The sequence below is a fragment of the Hyaena hyaena genome, unplaced genomic scaffold, assembly GCF_003009895.1.
Source record: "Hyaena hyaena isolate Hyena2069 unplaced genomic scaffold, ASM300989v1 scaffold_702, whole genome shotgun sequence".
Taxonomy (NCBI): domain Eukaryota; kingdom Metazoa; phylum Chordata; class Mammalia; order Carnivora; family Hyaenidae; genus Hyaena; species Hyaena hyaena.
The window spans coordinates 88,170-100,766 of NW_024081338.1; the positions used below are offsets into that span (position 1 = coordinate 88,170).

The 12,597-nt window shown below is 47.4% G+C and overlaps 1 protein-coding gene across 2 annotated transcripts in view; it reads left to right on the forward strand.

The window, feature by feature from the left end:
* The window catches only part of ST8SIA2 (ST8 alpha-N-acetyl-neuraminide alpha-2,8-sialyltransferase 2), a 62,172-nt gene that overhangs the window by 49,035 nt on the left and 540 nt on the right, over positions 1–12,597 (forward strand). The window lies entirely within an intron of this gene.

The window sequence follows — 12,597 nt, forward strand, 5'->3', positions numbered from 1 at the left end:
TGTTAACTATAGTCACACTGTTGGGAAACAGATCTCCAGAAGTTTTTCATCTTGCAAATCTGAAACTCTGTACCTACAGGACAGCAAGTCCCCTTTTCCCCAATCCCTCCAGACCCTGGTGTCACTGTTCTACTTCACTTTCGATGAATTTGGCTACTTGGGATACTTCATACAAGTAAATTCGCAGAGCAATTGCCTTTTTGTGACTGACTCATTTTCACTTCATATAATATTCCTCCATGCTGTGGCATATGTCAGAATGTCTTTCCTTTTGAAGGCTGAGTGATATTCTGTCCATTCACCAAAGGACATTCAGTTTTCTTTCACCTCTTGACAATTGTGAATAGTGCTGTGATGAACATAGGTATGCTGTCACTTTGAGACTTTGCTTTCCTTTTTTGTAATGTTTACTCTGTTTATTCTTGAAAGAGAGAGAGAGAGAGAATGGGGGAAGGAAACAGAGTGAGGGAGACAGAGAATCTGAAGCAGCCTCTGCACTGTCAGCACCAAGCCCAACGCAGGGCTCGATCCCACAAACTGTAAGGACGTGACCTGAGCCAAAGTCAGTCACTTAACCAACTGAGGCACCCAGGCACCCCGAGACCCTGCTTTCAACCCTTTTGGCTACTTACCCAAGTAGAATTGTTGGATCATATGGTAGCTCTGTTTTTAATTGTTTTTGAAGAACCTCTGCACTGTTCTCCATAGTGGCCGCACCATTTTACGATCCACCAGCAGTGCCCAAGGATCTCAGTTTCTCCACATTTTCACTGACATTTGTTATTGTGCTTTTCCACATCCTTGCCAGTGCTTATTATGTTTTTTTTTTAAATAGTAGCCCATGTTAGCCACTTTTAAGTGTACAATTCAATTAGAAGAAAGTTGCTGTTAGAGGAAAACGTAGGTGAAAATCTTTATGACCTTGGGTTTAGTAATGGCTTCTTAAGCATGACACCAAAAATACAGGCAACAAAAGAAAAAAGAGATAAAAGGACTTCATCAAAATTAAAACTTTTTCTGCACCAAAAAGCCAATATATTAAGAGAGTGGGGAAAAAAACCACCCATAGAATGGGAGAAAATATTTGCAAATCACGTATCTGCTAAGGGATTAGTATCTGGAGTACACATGGAACGCCTACCACTCAGCAACACAAATGAATCAAACAGCCCAATTTAAAAGTGAGCAAAGGACTTGGATAGACATTTCTACAGAGCAGATGTATAGGTGGCCAATAAGCACATGGAACGATGCTCAACGTCAGTGGTCCTTGGGAAAACGTGAAACCACAGTGAGGTGTACCACTCTACACCCACTAGGATGGCCATTATCGAGAAGTGGGAAAGAGTGAGTGTCAGTGAGGGTGGGAAGAAATCAGAATCCTTGTGCCCTGCTGGTGGGAATGTCAAGTGGGAATGAACTTTGAGGCATCCGAGTGTCTTCATTCTGCAAATGAGGAAGTCGATGCCCAGATGGGTTGGGTGACTTGTGGGAGGCCACCCAGTCAGTGAGAGGCACAGCCAGGCGCTGAAGCACATCACCCCACTCTAGCCAGGTGAACGTGCCTTGAGGCCAAGATGGTGCCACTTCCTGCTGCATCCCTATCCTTTGCATAGTGCCTGATACATAGTCAGATAACATCTGGCGACTGGTCAGCAGGTCTCCAGTGACCTCAGATTTAAAGAAGGACATGTTGGAAAATAGACAAGGGCCATACGTAACCATCCCTAACACTTGTGTGCCAGACACCATGCTAAGCATTGTGTCGTGTAATGAGAGAGCTACTACAAATATCCCGTTTTAAGAAAATTGAGCCTCGGGTGGTAGGTAACTCGTATAAGATTCCCATGGCTGGTAAGAAACAGATTCAGGACTCCTCCCTTGCTCCTGATCACCCCCAGTTTCCCCCCTGTTACAATAACCAGGGAATAATGACAGAATCCCTAGAAGAATAACGTCAGGAAGGCCAGAGCCAGGGTTTGAGCTTAAGAAAATACTAAGAAAAACAGAAAAGGTATCCTATGTTTCAGGTAAGGAAAACCAAAAAGATAAGGGCAGGTGGTGTAGAGGCTACAAAAGACAGAGGGAAACTGGACGCTTGATTTCTCTTCTGCATCTGTCTTCTCAGTAAAGGAGAGCTGTCTTTTACATGGATAGTGTAACAAAGCCTTTGGTATCATTACTTACAATCCCACCCAACAGCTCTAAACCAGCGGTTCTCAGCATGGTCTCTGGACCAGCAATATCAGCATCACCTGGGTATTTGTTAGAAATGCAAATTCTCAGGCCCAACCTGGGCTTACTGAATCAGAAACTAGGACTGGGACCCAGTAATCTGCAATGTAACAAACCCAGTAGGTGATTCTGATGCATGGCATAAGTTCGAGAGCCTCTACTCTCAACAAAACCAATTAACATCCCTGGAGAAATCGTGCACTAAGACCACTGAGCAGCTGGCTGTGATCTTCTCCAAATCATACAAAAATTGGAGAAGGGCAGTCTGGAACAGGCCATCCTTGCTCCAGTTTTCTAAACATGGGGGAAAGATGGACTCCAGAGAGCTAGTTGTCAACCCTAAGCCAGAGTTGTCTTTTTTAATCTTTATTTATTTTTTTTGAGAGAGACAGAGTGTGAGTATGGGAGGAGCAGAGAGAGAGGGAAACACAGAATCCAAAGCAGGCTCTAGGCTCTGAGCTGTCAGCACAGAACCCGGCGTGGGGCTCGAACCCACGAACCGTGAGATCATGACCTGAACCAAAGTTGGATGCTCAACTGACTGAGCCACCCAGGCACACTAACCTTAAGCCAGAGTTTTAAAAAGGTCATCAATGCAATCAATGGCTCATGAACAGTTGAAGATGAAGAAGTAAACACTAGGAGCAGATGTGCTCACTGGACAACAGCCGGGCACACTGTCCTGGTCTGTTTTTCCAAAGAGGATGGTCGACAGGTAGAGCCAGGATCAGTGTAGTCATATCATATCTTGGTTTAAGTCAGAGACTTTGACAAAGTATTTCTTGAGCAGCACGGAGAAAGAATTGTGATCTGATGGACTTCAAGGAGTAAAAGAGAGCAAATGTTAACTCTCTTCTCAGAGAATCCTTGTAAGACAGATGTTATTTTCACCCCCATTTTCCTCACAAGGAAACAGGCTCAGAAATGCTAAGTGGATTGCCCCAGGTCACTCAGATGAGGAGCAGGGGGACTAGAACCCATATGTAGAGGCTTCCGTTGTCTCTACTCTTCCAATGCCATCCCCCTCTCATGTCCTTGACATGACTGACCACTGTCTGTTGACCACTGACACCCAAAAGGCACTAATTAATTAAAGTTTGACTTCATGAGGATCACTAAGAACATGCCACCAGCCTCCTGTCCTGCCCACTGTCCCCATTTTTACTAATGGCTTAACTTAGCCAAGGCACAGAAGACTTGACTTTTGGGGGATTCCTACTATTTGGGACTCAGAGTTGAATCCAGACTTCTTTTGATGGGCTGAAACAATGAGTCAATCTAAGAGGGAGAAATTTAATACAGATAAATGCAAGATTCTGGACTTAGGTTCTAAACAATTGTACAGTCTAAAATCTTAGATCTTATACAAAATGTATAACATTTTGAGAGTCAGGAAGATCAGCGATGACCTTGGTCAAATCCTACTTGGAGATGTTTTAGGTCCCAGGCGCAGGCTGGAGAGGGGCCACATGGCAGAGAAGTTCGAAAGTTGAAAGGTTTGGGGAGAGAAGTCTCCAAGGAGCATGAGAGCAATCTTTCTTCAATTAACAAATATTTATGGGCACGTAGAAGGCTCCAAGCCTGTGCTGGGGATACACAAAAATCAATGAAACAAGCCCTTTGCCCTTGAGGGGCTCACAGATTTGGCCGGTGAGGCTCCAGGGATAGAACCAGGGTGGAGAGGGGATCTACAGGGAGTCAGGTTTTATCTGGACACTGGGAAGAACAGTCCAACAAATGAAGGTCATCTGAAATGAGCTTGGTTGCCTCCTGTTCAGGCAGCAGTGAATGCCTCTTGCCAGGCCATGACTTGGGAAACCTACACCACACAGACTTAGTGTATTAGTTCACGAGGGCTGCTGTAACAAAGGACCACAGGCCGAGTGACCTAAATTGACAACAGGAAATTATTGCCTCACAGATCTAGAAACTGGACATCCTTCCGAGAGCTCTGAGGGAAGAATCTGTTTCAGGCTTTTCTCTTATGGGGCACCAGCTCCATCGTTCTCCCTGTGTGCCTGTTTATCTCCAAATTCCCCTGCTTATTATGACACCAGTTGCATTGGAAGAGGGGGCAGCCTAATGACCTCATTTTAACTTCATTACCTCTGTAAAGACCCTTATCTCCAAATGAGGTCACATCCTGAGGTTGACCTCCACAGATGAATTTTGAGGGAACATAATTCAGCCCAGAACAGTTGGGCTAGCTGGTCACCTTTTCCACGCAGTCTTTGAGTCATCACACCTGTGCTAGGTGAGTCTGTAACCACTGGCTACTCTGCAGATGCTTGCCCGTCTGAGGCAGTTCTTGGGCAGGGGCATTGCAGGGAGGGGGCAGCGTGGTGCTGAGAAAACCTGCCCTTGGCCATCATACTGGCCCTGCCCTTGACTGAACAGCTCTTCCAGAGGGCTTCTGGTTCGCCAGCCGGCAGGGTGGCAGAGTGCCCTAGCTGGCTGTTGGCAAGGGAGGTGAGCAACCTAGCAGAAGGACACCCAGGCAGCTGAACGCGGCTGCAGGAGAGGGGAACACTCTGGTCTGCAGCTGGTACTGAATGGCTCCGATTCAATTACAACAATGAGGAGGGCTGTGACCCACTGAGATGGTGGCGCTTGGGCAGGAAAGCAGCCTGCTGCCTGGCCCATTTAGCCGCCTGACCGCGGGCCTGGTGCAGAGGAAGCCTGTGAATTGGTGCTTAATTGGGCACCAAAAGTGCTGAATGTAGGCCATAGGATGGCAGAGATCCATTGGGCGTCCCAGCCAGGGCTGGAGCAGCAGATCTGCATAGTAGGCACTGCTGCCTGGCAACGGGGTGCAGAAATTTGAGGTTGGATGGGTGAGAAAGTAAGCCTGGTGTAGAGAATAAGAGGCAAGACCAGAGCAGTTGGGAGGTGCCCCTTCCCATGTATGCCCGTCTTCATCCGAAGAGCATGTCCCTAGGGCCAGTCCAGGAGCCGGGTTCCAGTCTCCTCCAGGGACACGGAGTACATATTCCATGATGGTGTTACGTGGAGAAAAGAAAGGAGGTCTGCAGTATTAAGTCATTTTTCATAGATTGTCTCTCTATTTTTTTAAATAGCAAATGCACATAGTAAAAAGAAAAATCCAGACAGTCTAAAAGGATTTAAAGTGAAAAGCAAGCAAGCTCTCCTCCACAGAGGCAGCCTGCTAAACTGGTTTTCTGTGTGGATTCCTCTGGAAATAGCCACTTTTATACGTAAGTGAGCATGTTTTAAGCACCGCACCTTATTAAATTCTGGAAATTATTCCACATCAGTACGTACCACCTTGCTCTCCGTTAGTGTCTGGGCCATAATTTCTGTGAGCAGAAGCCACTGGTGGTCATCGTGGGTTTTTCCAATCTTGTCCTAGTATAATCACTGCTGCAGTGATCATCTTATACTGACACCTGCACTCGTACGTACATGTATAGGCTTGCTCGTTAGACCTGTGATCGCTAAAAAGAGACACATGTAAACATTGTTAGTTTGTATAGAGGTTACCAAACTGCCCTCACTAGAGGTAGGCACCAATTTACACTCCCACCTACGATTATTGAAAATGCCTGTTTTTCCATAACCTTGCCAACGTGGTATATTATCAACGTCTGTTATCTTTACCAGTTCAGCGGAAAATGGCATCTGATTGTTGTGTGAAATTGGATTCTTTTAGTTATGAATGAGGTTAATTATAATTTTTTTCCATTTGGAGTGGCATCAGTTTAGCCTCCAGGATTCAGCCATAAGTTTTCAGCCCCCAAGAGGTGGTCTTTCTGTCCCTACAGAGTCAAAGGGTGATCTCTGTGCATGAGCGACAGTCTCTTGACTCCCCGAGGGGCCTGCCCTGTAGCAAGAGGAAGCCCTAAAGTGATCAGCATCATGATTTTTCCTCCTTTCTTTTGGCAACATAGTGTCTCAGCCACTGTTAGCCTGCCTCTCTCGTGTGCAGAGCTGGTGGCCATCTAGAAGGGTCTGCAGTAAAGCCAGCCTCCTTCGCTTCTCCGGCCCCTGCCCCCACAGGGAATCACTAGCTTCCACTTGCTCGTTTTCACTCATTGCTTCATTAAATAAAGATTTGTGATGCACCCACTTTGTGCATGAGCTATGCTAGGATCTGGGGTTATAAAGAAGCAGGAATCAGTCCGCTTGCTCACAGAATTTTAAATTGTAGGGTAGAAGAAAGACAAGTAAATGAATAATTATAGCATAGGGTGATAAGTGCTATGCAAGGAAAGAACAGCATACAGGGCACTGAGGAGGTCCAGGAAGTGACATCGAAGCTGAGACTGTACAAAGGAGTTGCCAGCCAGGAGAACTGGGAGGTGATGATGTCCCACTAGAAACCAAGAAGTACCTTGTGGCCGTGTGGCTGTGCACGCCAGGTGTTTGGAGGGATTTCAGACCCAGGCCACGAGGGCTTCACAAGCCCGGCTGAGGCCACTGGACGTACTCCTGGGGACTCCGAGAGTCACTGGGGAGTTTTTGGTGACATAGTCGTACTTGAGGTTGACCTTGCTTACTTGAGTGAAGAGCATTGGCTTGGGTAAGCACGGAGGCCTGGGGACCAGGAATGGGCCTCAACCATCCACAGGACTTAGCTCTGCACTCCCGCCCCAGGTTTTGAGACAAAACCCCAGCTCTCCATCATCACAAAGCTGGGCAGCCTCATCCTGAGATGTTCCCCGGGGATACCTAGGCAGAGGGCACTGGTCAGAAGAGACAGCAATGGGCTGTGGGCCCCCAGATCAGGAACCAGGTTGTTGATGTGGATGACAGGAGACCAGGAGTCTGAGGGTCTCCCATTTGCTCCCACTTTGCTGCTGATCTTGCGCAGAGTGAGACGAGGTGTCCCATGGCAACCACCTGTAAGACATTCCTGCTCCTTAAGGACAACCTGAGCTAAAAGCACTTTTAGAGTCTTAACGAAAGCCCTTTCGGCATCTTTTCCCCACCATCGCGCTTGCCGCATCCTGAGCCCAGGGAGCCAGAAAGAAGGCCAAATGTGCTTTGGAGATGATTTTGGCAATCCTCACCTATTGCTGTCCATGCGCATAAAACACGGCGCTTAATCGTCTTGGCAATTGGGGTAACCAATTTGAAAAATAATTACTGCCTTCTTGGAGATTACTTTGCCTTCTAATTAAAATCTCAAGACTGGGATATTAAAGGTGCATTGTCAATACAACATACCGGATGCACCCAGCTAACCTCATTTGGGAAGGCAAAATTAATTAGTTTGTGTTTTAACACCCAGCTGTTATCCTAAGGAAGGAAATAGTGTACAAGTCGGCCACACACACAGTCTCTAAATTGGCCAGAGCGACTGAGGAGAGAGAAAGGAAATCAAGGGTGATTTGTTCCTGCATGACTCAGTCAGCTTCTATTACAAGCTGCTCATTAAACGGCACCCCCGTGTCCCTGTCAGACGTAGCTCAGGAGTGTTCTTGTTTACCTGTGGCTGCAGAATGGGAATTAAGTGGGTCCCTCCATGCCACTGAGCTCTTGATTCATTCTGGAGCCTCCTTTGCTGTTAACACCTTCCCCGGTGATTGACTCTTCGTGGAAAGGCTGGTAGCAGGTCTGAGAGAATGGGCATCTCTGGCCCCATCCCCACCAGCCACAGGTACAAGGCTGTGTGCACCGCTGGTTTACCCCCATCCCGCTTTTTGACTTCTTCCTATTTTCCAATTCCATTTGAGTCAAACATTTGCTGAGCACAGTGGAAGCCAGGATAATAGTGGTTCTAGGCTGTGCTACGGTGACAAGCCCCCAAGCCCCTCGTGGTTTAGCCCAGCAGAAGCTCATTGCTCACTCATACAAAGCGTGATGCAGGTCGACTCCCAGTCTCTTCCTGCCAGTGATTCAGGGATCTAGGAGTCTTCCTTCTTAGGCTGACACCATCTTTTTTTTTTTTTTTTAAATATTTTTATTTATTTCTAGGAGAGAGAGACAGAGACACCGTGAGCAGGGGAGGGTCAGAGAGAGAGGGAGACACAGACTCTGAAATAGGCTCCAGGCTCCGAGCTGGCAGTCAGCACAGAGCCCGACGCGGGGCTCGAACCCACGAACCGCGAGATCATGACCTAAGCGAAAGTCGGACGCTCAACCGACTAAGCCACCCAGGCGCCCCAGGCTGACACCATCTTTATGGGAGGCTTTGAGGTTCTCCAAGGCAGAAGAGAAAGAGGGAGGGCCAACTCTTAAGAAACATTGGCCCTGGGGGGCGCCTGGTGGGGCTTAGTCGGTTAAGCGTGCGACTTTCGCTTAGGTCATGATCTCTCGGTTCGTGGGTTAGAGCCCCGCGTCGGGCTCTGTGCTGACTGCCAGCTCGGAGCCTGGAGTCTATTTCAGAGTCTGTGTCTCTCTCTCTCTGACCCTCCCCTGCTTATGCTGTCTCTCTCTCTCTCTCTCTCTCTCCTAGAAATAAATAAAAATATTAAAAAGAAAAAGAAAAAGAAAGAAAGAAACATTGGCCCTGGGGCTGGGGCACCTGGGTGGCTCAGTCGGTTGAGTGTCTGATTTCAGCTCAGGTCATGATCTCGCGGTTTGTGAGTTCAAGCCCCCGTGTTGGGCTCTGTGCTGACAGCTCAGAGCCTGGAGCCTGCTTCGGATTCTGTTTCTCTCTCTCAAAAGTAAATAAATATTTTTTTAAATTGAAAAAAAAAATTGGTCCCCGAGGGACACATTGCTTGTCACAGCCTGTTGGCCAGAACTGGTCACATGACTCCTGTCCAATTGCAAGGGATGCTGGGAGATGTAGGAGGGCACATAGAGAGTTTGTTAAGCACTTCTGTCCTCGTCACAGTGCCCTGGCTGTCCCATGCACTTAGCCAGGTGCCTCTGAAGCCCCTACCAGGAGTAGAAGGCATGGCCCCTGCTCTCAGGGAAATGCCAGCACTGTTTTGGGGGAGACCAACCCCACACTCTAGTGAATCATCAGGCCGGATTGATAAACACCACAGGAGAGCAGAAGCAATGTTCCTAATAGGTGGAAGCGATTACCTCAGCAGGACCTGGGAAGGAGTAAAACAAAAGGAACATTTCCAGGAAGACGTGATTCATGTCCTTAGTGTTTTTTGAGGGGGAGGGGAAGGAAAGACCGTGTTCACCAAGGAGACATGGGGAGGAAAGTCACATCTGCAAGAGAGAGCTCAGCACGTGTCTGTGTAACCTCAGACCTCCTCCCGATCAAACTCTTCCCTCCCCGTCTCTGAGCACAGCACTGGTGTCCTGAAAGGAAATTCATATCCAAAAGCCTTCTCAGGCTAAAGGCCTTACAATCAGAAAATAAACAAACCACAAATCCCTTAATCTAGCATGTGGCCGGTGTTAGGGCTTGAATTTGCTCAGGGAGCAAATGGCGCTATGCTCTCGCGCAGGGACACTGCGGTGGCTCGCACCCCCTTGGGTAGTGTCAACAGCCGCTGTGGCCAGCTCATGCCCGGCCTCGACCCTCTCAGAATCACCATGGGGCAGAAAAGGCCCAAAAACCAGAAGTGGGGAGGCTACGTTCTATCTAAGCTCTATCTAATCTTTTCTCAGGCACATCTTCTAGGACTCCCGCATTTCCCCTGGAACCTAAAAGGAGAGGTCAAGTTCAATCTAAGAGACCCATGAATTACCCATAGATACAGTCTGTTGACTCACCTAATAGGACCTCACATGATGTTTTTAATTTTTTAATGTTTATTTATTTATTTATTTATTTATTTATTTATTTTGAGAGAGGGAGAGCACATGCACGTGAGCAGGGCAGAGGCAGAGAGGGAGACCCGGAATCCGAAGCAGGTTCCAGGCTCTGAGCTGTCAGCACAGAGCCTGACACGGGACTCAAACCCACGGACTGTGAGATCATGACCTGAGCCGAAGTTGAATGAACCACCGCTGTCGTTATCTTTTTTAATTACAATATTTAAAAACTTTGAGAAATTGCATAAAAATCCAGATCTCTGATAGTCTTGAAAAACAGTCCAAAAATTTGGTACCACCGTACTGGACAATGGTAAACCTGGGTGCCCTTTTAGATGCCACCGTCCGCATCATTGGCAAGCCTGAGGCTGGACACTGGTTTGCTTCACACACATCCCAGCTCACACCGTCACACCCCCTGCCAGGCTGCCGGGCTACATGAGTTCTCTGGGCTCAACCATCTTTAAAACTCTACAACTATTTCTTTTAGACTCCCTCGTTGCCCATCTTCTCTCTAAATATACCTTCCTCTTAGCAGAACCACCCACCTGTGAAAGCAGGGCTTCATAGCCTTGACTGTACATTTGAACTACTGGAGGAGGTTTTCAAACCGCAGTGCACCTGGAGGTTGCATTCAGTTTCAGTCCTCTTAAAGCTCCAGGCCATTCAGTGGACAGCCGAGGTCAAGAACCCTTGAGTTAGAACCGAAATTACAATGGACTAGCTCAGGAGTGGGTGAGCTCCCTGTTATCGGAGGTGGTTAAGCCAAGGTGGATGACCGCTTTGCAAGGATATGTGGGGCGATCCAAACATCAGCTGCTAGTCTTCTGGGATTCTTCTCTTCCTTATACTCTCCCTGCTTTTGCCCCCCCTCCCCCCGGTCCCATCCAAGCTCAGCTCAGCCTCGTTGCACATACAAGGAAGGACCCTTTCTCTAGTGAGCCTCCACCTCCACACCAAGCACCCGCCCTGAGCCAGCTGCATGCCTTCCACGTTTCAGCTGGGGGTCCTGCGGGCAAGAATGGGAAAGAGATCTGATGGTGCTTAAGAGACAAGGAAGCTCAGTCCCTGCTGGAGTCAGCAATGGCAAGGTGCAAAGGGAAGCACCTTGGGGCTTCACCACAAAGGGAAGGCGGTGGGCACCATGCAAGACCGCCCATTTATCAGAGGTCTGTGTGCTGCTGCCTGAGGAACTAGCTGCCACACCTGCATGTGTCATCGGTGGCTCTCCCTCTGGTGCCACAACAGCAGAGGCCAAGAACATGGCTGCAAAGCTAAAAATATCTACCAACTGGCTCTTTACAGGAAGTGTTCACCCACCCATGCTCTAGATTCCAACAGGCCTGAGCTTGGATCAAGGTCCTGTCCTTTCGACGTAGGTGACCTCAGGCAACCCTCTTCTGTCTCTGAGCCTCATTTCTGCATCTGTACCTGCTAACAGATATTTTATGTATTTCCATAAAATCATACATCGTGAAGGTCCGCGGTGTAAGGCACAGTCCTGTTGCTTAACACATGTTGGTTGTTAGTCCTCCATGAAGGGAACTGGGGATTGGTGGCTTGATTGGTCTCTACAGCTTCTGGAGTGGCAGGAAGCAGGCTGCAGAATGGCTTAAAAGTGTCCCCTTCCTAGAACGCTTTTGTACTATTGGTGGGAATGCAAACTGGTGCAGCCACTCTGGAAAACAGTATGGAGGTTCTTCAAAAAATTAAAAAAAGAACTACCCTATGACCCAGCAATTGCACTACTAGGAATTTATCCAAAGGATACAAAAATGCTGATTCGAAGAAACACATGCGCCCCAGTGTTCAGAGTAACACTATCAACAGTAGCCAAATTATGGAACTATTGAAATGTCCATCAACTGATGAATGGATAAAGAAGATGGATAAAGAAGATTAGATAGATAGATAGATAGATAGATAGATAGATAGATATAGATGATAGATAGATAGATAGATAGATAGATAGATAGATGATAGATAGATAGATAGATAGATAGATAGATAGATAGATAGATATACATACAATGGAATACTACTCGGTGATGAAAAAGAATGAAATCTTGCCATCTGCAGCAATGTGGGTGGAACTGGAGTATATTATGCTAAGCGAGATAAGTCAGTCAAAGAAAAACATGATTTCATTCATATGTGGAATCTGAGAAACTTAAAAAGTGATCATAGGGGAAGGGAAGGAAAAATAAGATAAAAACAGAGAGGGAGGCAAACCACAAGATATTCTTAAATACAGAGAACAAACTGAGGGTTGACGGGGAGGGGGTCACAGGAGAGGGGAAAATGGGTGATGGGCATGGAGGAGGGCACTTGTTGGGATGAGCACTGGGTGTTGTATATAAGTGATGAATCACTGGGTTCTACTCCTGAAGCCAAGACTACACTGTGTGTTAAGTAACTTGAGAATAAAGGAAGGAAAGAAGGAAGGAAGGGAAGAAATCTAACATTTCAAACCTTAAAAAATATATATATAGGGGCACCTGGGTGGCTTAGTTGGTTAGGCAGCCAACTTCAGCTCAGGTCTGATCTCACAGTTCGAGGGTTTGAGCTCCGTGTCGGGCTCTGTGCTGACAGCTCAGAGCCTGGAACCTGCTTTAGATTCTGTCTCTCTCTCTCTCTCTGACCCTCCCTTGCTCACACTCTGTGTCTCTCTCTCTC